Below are 8059 nucleotides of genomic sequence, written 5' to 3'. Positions count from 1 at the left end.
TTTTCTAGTTACTCAATATGTATATAAAATGCCTCTAAAAGATGACCGGTATGTTCCTAAGGCACATGTTTGTTTGTTGGATTTCAGATGTTGGGAGGCAGAAAGAAAAGTTTCTATTGGTTGATGAATAAAATCAGATTCTTGTCCCGCAAATCATAGGTAATGATTCATCTAAGCAGATCTGAAGATTCTGGAATCGGCACCCATCCATCTCCCTCCCCTTCCTTCTCCTTCTACAGCATTCATCTTGCTCTTTGAAAAGTAATTGGGTTTTTTTTTTTTTCTTCTTTCCACTTGCTCCATGATACTGGACAGTCAGAAATAGTTCTTGGAGGGATGGGCCGCTCATGGCTCTGGGCTCCTCTGGCCCACTGGATCATTGTGTACAGATCAGATGGGGGCTTGAGGGCTGCAAGAGGCCCACAAAAGCAGAATGCATCTTGTATGAAAAGATTATCTCCCCTAGGCTTAGCTGTGCAGAGAGAGTAGAAACCAGCACTCACTGCCCCTTCAGGATTCGTGCTGCCATGGCTGAGGGATTGTAGGAATGCCTCTGCAGATTTCTTGGAACTTGGCTTCTTTCAACAAAACAAGGACAACAGTTTCCAAACTTCATCATGCTTTACCAATAAGAAGGTCACCTATATGGTGGCAGGAAAGAGCTTTCTTATTAGAGAAAGCTGACAGGTGTAGGAGCTGCTTATCTCAAACACAAAGCCCTTCCTCTTATCATGATACTCCTGTTGTTCTGGGTGGAAAGGAAAGGTCACAGAAGAGGGAGCATCTGCGCACCTTAACAGGGATTCACCCACATTCCTGCCAGCCAACATGTGCTGCAAATATTCCCCAAACCTCATATACCTCTGTGCAGCTTTGAGAGAAGCAGGGATGGGAAAAGGGAAAAGAAAACCTATCCCCTTTAATGTGAGGGCAATAGTCCATTTTGAGTGTGTCTCTACAACCTGGAAGCACTGTGATTTTAAGGCAATCAACGTGGGCCGAAGTGATGGACCTTTCAGGGAGCTGGTCCAGTTCTCTTTTTTGCCAAGCTGTCATCCTTGAGGATTAGTTACTGAAAATTGTAAGGCATATGGCATTTCACCGTAGGATTTCCTTTTTCTAAGTTTCTCTAATTGGAGGTGGGATTGACCTAAATACATTGGCAGTAAATGTGAGGAAAGGGCTGTCAGTTACAGCTAGTTTTAAAATTGCGTGTAATTAAGGAGAGCAACATAATTGAGAAAAAGTATTTTGTTTATTTAGCAAAGAACAGCAAGGTGGGCTGTGATTCTGTGTAGGAATTTTTTAAGTGTTGCAAATTTTCAGTAGTGGAACATTTCTTACAAGTGTGAAGCAATGAAAAATCATTGTATTCTAGAATAGTCTAAAATCATAGCATCTTCAAATTGAAGGCATCATAAATTCATTTCTCTCTGAATATGTTCCCTAGATCACAATTCTAAGTTGCTTTACTTTAACTGCCTCAGAGGTCAGAGCTAGGAGGAAGTTAACAACAGATTTTTCTTGTCCTTCAATCAAACACCAATTCAAGCTCTCCCTTCTCCATGAGGTGTTTTCCACCTGCTTTATGCTGTGTGTTTTAAAGCACACATTATCTCTATCATAAAACTTATCACCTAACACTCTTTATTATTTAGTTTTTAAAAATTAGCTTTTATTTTTTCACATGTAAAGACCAGAATTTTTTTTTGGGGGTAGGGGGTGGGATGGAGTCTTGCTCTGTCTCCCAGGCTGGAGTGCAGTGGTACAATCTCAGCTCACTGCAACCTTTGCCTCCCAGATTCAAGCGATTTTCCTGCCTCAGCCTCCTGAGTAGCTGGGATTCCAGGCGTGTGCCACCACATCCAGCTAATTTTTGTATTTTTTAGTAGAGTTGGGGTTTTGCCACGTTGGCCAGGCTGGTCTCAAACTCATCACCTCAGGTGATCCACCCTCCTTGGTTTCCCAAATTGCTGAGATTACAGGCGTGAGCCACTGTGCCCAGGCAAGGACCAGATTTGAAGTGCCCAAAGCCCGCCCTGGGCTTGGGAAGAAAGAATTCTTATGTTTAAATTTCCAAATCTCTTTGTGTACAAGTCAATTATGGCACAGAAGGACAGGACTACTCACCATTTTCCTACCAGCTCTACCATTTTACTCAGTTATCCCTTAGCTCTTGGTGGGTAAATGTGGTGAGTGACTCACAAACATTGTACTCCTCTTCAAAGAACTGAAGCAATACTTTTATGGAATTGATCTCAGTGGGCAGGGGTAGGCATATTGGTTAAGGGTAAACACCTCCTCCCCTTTTCCCCACTTCCCTGCCAGTGACTGATTTAGGAATTGGCACGTGATTCAAATCTGAGGAGGTTTGCTGAAGGCTTCTGGGAAAAGTCCTTTGTTGCTTTTAAGGAAGAGCCATGTGAAATCAGGCTTTCTCCATCTCTTTTGGATACCAGCAAGAATGCTGATAAGTGCTGTTTGGTGCTATTGGCCACTGGGGAGCCAAGTTTAGTGTGAAACCAGTGTTGGAGGAGAAAGAACAAAAGCATAGAAAGAACTCGTATGTCAGGTCACATTTTTGAGCTGCTAAATCTCTCAACCCTTAAGGGCATCCTACTTCTAGGTTTCTTTGGTTATGTGCTTATTATTTAAGCCAAGTTGTTGTTTTCTATTTCTTAGAAACATAGACATCATAACAGCCCCTTTTCCTGTGTTTGGATTGCCTTTTCACTCATGCTTTGCTTAAACCTCTTCTTATTCCTTTAGAATAAAAGAAGTAAGGAGAGGTCATAGGATAAACACATTGTAAAGGCTCTTCACCTATATTACTAAGATGCTTTCCAGAAAATTTGCACCATTTACTGTCCTGCCCATGGCATGAGGCAGCCCTTCCCCCTATCTCTTTGCCTGCAGCCACCCTAGTTCCACACACTCTTAACTGCAGGCTGGTAAGGGTGAGCGTTATTTCTGATTTTATTGTGTCTTTGTATCCCTCTTTTGGGTAACTTTGAGATGTAGTCCAGCAGGTTCATAAAGAAAAGAATAACCAGGATGGATGGATTCCAGTGAAAGGGCAGGGACATTGACCTGCTAGGAAACCAAGGGTATGGAGGAAAGAAGATGGGAAAAGGAGATGGTGAGGTCTCACACTGGGCCGAAAGATGGAAATGGGGAAGATTAGCAAGGTAGGAAAGTGAGGACATGGAGAACAGGCTCTTAACATGTAATAATGATAAACCCCCAAAAGCCGTCTTTGGCAAAAGTCTTTTTCATACTCTGGATGATAGGTGCAGGCTAATGCAGTGTTGCTGATGGGGAGGACTGTATTTGGGAGCAGCCTCTCTCACTCCGCCAATGTTTATCCTTTATCATCTTAGCAAAAAATGCCACCTTATGGGGCATCCTAAATATGGTCTGATTTGGGTTTCAGCGTGGAAGCTTTTTCAAGTGTTTGCCATCTTGCAGGAAGGCCACACACCCAAAGGCAGCCTAACAGATCGGGGTTGGGAGGGGGGGACTGGAAAGTCACCAGTGATTTAATTTGATGAGTCCAAACCATACCTTTTGCCTCTCAGTTTCTTCTCTCTCTACCAATGCTTGAAATTCCTCCAGAAATGAAATCACAGAATTTTTAAGCCAGAAAGAGCCATCTAGTTCAACCACTCAGTTAATAGATGAAGTCGGTTCAAAGAGGTGAAGCAACTTGAAACAGGTCCTGGAGACTGTTGGTGGTGGAAGTCCAGAAGACAGCACAGGTGCGCCGACTGCCAGCCCACAGTCCTTCCCTTCATATGGTTCTGATCCCCAAGACTCATTTCATATGGTCTCAATGATGTTTCAGGATTAAAATCAGCAGAAATGTTTACTAGTTTCCCAATTAAGAGCAGGGTACGTGTTTCAGATAGGGAGACAGAGAAAGGTGGGGGGCTCAAGAGTGAGGTAAGGAGGAGGAAGGAGAGACAGAGGCAGCAGAGACTGGACATAGCCTATCAACCAAGGCCAACCCATGTTATCCCATACCCTTTCTCCTCGTCACGTGCAGCCCCAATGCCCCTAGTTCCCCAACTCTCTTTTGAACCCACTCAAACACTTGCTGTTGCTCCTGGAGGTGGTGCTGTGTTGGCTTACTGTTGGGATTGTCAGTTGCCATAGAATTACACTGTTCCTTCATATTTACTCAGCCTAGGACATGATGGAGCATCTCTTTTAATTCTCAAACAGGTTTTACAGAACTGGAAGCAATCTGGCCTCTCAGGTTTCATCAACTCATCTGGCTGGCACCAACCAGAGTGAGGTGTTTAGTTGTTCGACCCACAACGGAGGGGCCCACAGAGCACGTTGTTATGTACAGGGTCCACACAGGTCATTAAAGGACTGAAAAAGGTATAGACATGTTAGTTTGCAGAAGAGAATGTGGGCTGGGCGCAGTGGCTCACACCTGTAATCCCAGGACTTTGGGAGGCCAAGGCAGGTGGATCACTTGAAGTCAGGAGTTTGAGACTAGGCTGGCCAACATGGTGAAACCCTGTCTTTGCTAAAAATACAAAAACTAGCCAGGCATGGTGGCGGGTGCCTGTAATCCCAGCTACTCATGAGGCTGAGTATGAGAATCGCTTGAACCCGGAAGGCGGAGGCTACAGAGAGCTGAGATCACGCCATTGCACTGTGGCCCGGACTACAGGATGGGACTCCATTTCAAAAAAAAAAAAAAAAAAAAAAAAAGAGAGAGAGAGAGAGAGAGAGAATGTTCCTTAATTCTTTTCCTGTTTTTTTTTTTTGAGATTGTAAAGGTTTTGATCTTGTTATTTTCACAAAGGATGTAGAGCAGTAGCAGTATCTCTGGAAATAATGAAGGATTTCCTAAAAGCGAGGATTATAACACATTGGAATATTACTGAGATAGGTTGTGAAATATTTCCTGGGTGTCTTCACCAATAATATGGACTAGGCAGTTCATCTGGAATCCTGGGCTAGGTGTGGTCTCACCCAGTAACTTGGAGATTCATTGAGAGACCTCCAGAAGTTTCTGACAATAAATAAGAAAGTCTATGAGTCTGCAAATCTGTGAAATAATGGAGTTTCCAGGACTTCCATGACGGAGTCTGCTTCTGATTCTAATTAAAGGCATTCCTCCTAAAGAATTTAATTTTTCTGAGGTTCAACTGGTACTTCAAGCCACCCATTTGCAAATTATAATTTTTCAACTTTTCTGAACAGTCTTAACATGTGCAGTACAGATTAGGTGATATTTTCAAGTTTTCTGCTATTCTTTTTTCCTTGGAAGAAAATTATGAGTGTCAGTTAAAAGACAAGCAAACATAAAGAAAATCAACTCTTGCTGGAAAGTGTTGGAATTGCACAAAAGATTTTGAAGATTGAACATGACATGGAGCTTGGCATGGGATTGTGGTCTGGGTGAAAGCCTCACATGCCACTGGAAAACATGGACAGCAACCAAATGGCTGGCCCGCTGGGCATTCGCTTGAAGTGATAGCCATCTCTTGGGAGGTTGCTTTTTTCCCTTTTTCCTTTTTTTAAGAGGTGAGATCATGACAACTTGCATTTTGCAGAACTGAGCCAAAAGAAATTGTCACTCTTTCTAATTTAAGAGGATGAGTGTATAGTCTGAAAAAAAGCTTTTAATTTTATTATGACAGCAAAGATAAACACTGCTGCTTCCTAGGGAAGAGGAGTTCACGAGTAAACTTTCTCTCTTTTCTTTTTGATCTCTCTATCAGCTTACATTTTCTTCTTTGCTCTTTTCCCTCCCCTTCCCTTTTTCTCTTTCACTTGATCTCTTTCTCTTCTTTCTCTTCTTCCTCTGTGTCTCTTCCTCCCCCTTCTTATTCCCCTCCTCCTACCCCTCTTCTCTCTCTCTTCCTTCTTCTTTTTCACATTCTTCTTCTCCATATTCTCCTTCCTCCTCCTCCTTTTCATCATCATCCTTTCTCTCACCTTTCTCCTTCCTCTTTTTCTTTCTTTTCTCCTTCTCTCTCTCCTTTTCCTTAGGGTGGTAGTGAGGATGAAAGCAGTAATCCGTGTGAAGCACTTAGCTCATGGTTATTCAATGAGCTAGTGTCCACTTGCTTGAGTTCAAAGTCCTGGCTTTGCTCAGAACTCTAATCCCTCCCTCCATCCCTCTTTGTCCCAAGACTTGAAGGCAGAGGGCATCTGTGTGATTTACTCTTCATGTTTCCTTTGCCAGTTTGTCCATCCTGCCCTAAGGCATGGCGCTCAGTGCCTTCAGCCTCATTGCCTTGCTGGACCAGAAGCTTGGGGACTGGAATCCATGGGAAGATGTGTGGGAGGAAGGCAGAGGTGGGATTACCAAGAAGCTGTAGAGGCTTAGGTGTCAGGGTCCCTCACATGCCTGGGTTCCTTCCCAGGCCCTAGAGAAGCCCTAGTGATGCGTTCATGTGGTCATGTTTGGCAACATTTGCGCAAGTAAGACATGTTAGCTACAACTGCTTACATCCTCTGACTTTTCCATTTCAACTTGCCTCAGTCACACTTCTCTGTTAGAGAGTTAGAGTGATTACAGGCAATTTTTGGATCTGGCTAAGGGGACAGGGTGTGAAGATATATCTGTGTGGTTTGCAGTCACTGTGTGAGGTAACGGCTAGCCCTCCTTGTGTTGGAATGGCTTCCATTCATCTTCCTATCGCCCACCTGCTGTCCTGACCTGAAGATGTAGTGCTAGAGGTCTTATCATGATGGTCATGTCAACCTACAGTGGCTTCCCCTGGATGCATGTGGGTCATACAGGAGAGACAAGGTTTGAAATATACATGGCATAGTCAGAAGGCAGTCCGTGGACCAGTGCTACACAAAGAACTATCTAATACATTTATTTTGAGATTTTTTTTCCCTTAGATTTTGTGATATTTGTTACTTTGTTTTTTAGTTTGATGAAACTTCTCTTTTTAAATAAATATTTATTTCTACCTAATTTTGAAACAATTTTTTTTTGAGATGGAGTCTCGCTTTGTCTCCCAGGCTGGAGTGCAGTGGTGCAATCTCAGCTCACTGTAACCTCCGCCTCCTGGGTTCAAGGAATTCTCCTGCCTGAGTAGCTGGGATTACAGGTGTGTGCCACCATACTTGGCTAATTTTTTGTATTTTTAGTAGAGACAGGGTTTCACCATGTTGGTCAGGCTGATGTAGAACTTCTGACCTTATGATCCACCTGCCTCGGCCTCCCAAAGTGCTGGGATTACAGGCATGAGCCACCGCACCCAGTAGAATTAATAATTTAATATTATTTTTTTGAAAATAAGAAACCCTAAATTGTATACGTTTCAGTCCCATCCGATGTGAATCCTCCCCTGGAAGTAAGGGAAAAGAGAGAGAATGAGGAGGCAGAGAGCTTGGGAGTACTGGGGAGCACCACCCGGGGCCATAGCAGGGGCAGGAGTGTGAAGAGGCAGGCGAAACAGGGTGCGCAGGATTTTAATCTTTTGCTGCCTGTGCTTACGTGTGTGTGTGGTTGGCATTAATGGTGTGGGGAACACAGTAGACCAGACACTTGTACACATATTAGAGAATAAATTAAGCCAGAGGTGGAAAAGGAAAATAACTTAGTTGTGCTAATTATTAAAATAACATACATGAATTGCTTACATCTGATACCTTGTTATTATGTGGCAGAATAATTATGTACACTAATTAATTTTTCAGACAAACCTAAGTTTTATTTAACTGCAATCTCAGATGTTCTCTAAGTGTAATAATCTTGCAAAGTTAGGAGTATGCATTCCAACAACTAAGCTTTAACGAGTTCAAGGTTTCAGTAGCTCAAATTATGTGCCTTCAGTGTGTGTGTGTGTGTGAGAACATTCTATACTGAAATGCTCCTCACTGTTAAGAATAAATGGACCCTCCACCTTTAAGTGAGTAGAGTTGGGAGTTAACTTTAGGCAAACTACCTCTCTTTTAGCAATTTGGAACACGTATGGTGTTACATATACCCTGTGGGATAGGTCATTATTTCTCTTCTAGTATAAGTCCGTCTTTGTCTGTTTAAATATGTGAAATTTCCTTTATGTATTATTATTAT

This window comes from Gorilla gorilla, chromosome 16 (assembly GCF_029281585.2).
Source record: "Gorilla gorilla gorilla isolate KB3781 chromosome 16, NHGRI_mGorGor1-v2.1_pri, whole genome shotgun sequence".
Taxonomy (NCBI): domain Eukaryota; kingdom Metazoa; phylum Chordata; class Mammalia; order Primates; family Hominidae; genus Gorilla; species Gorilla gorilla.
Note: the sequence above shows the minus strand (reverse complement) of the source record.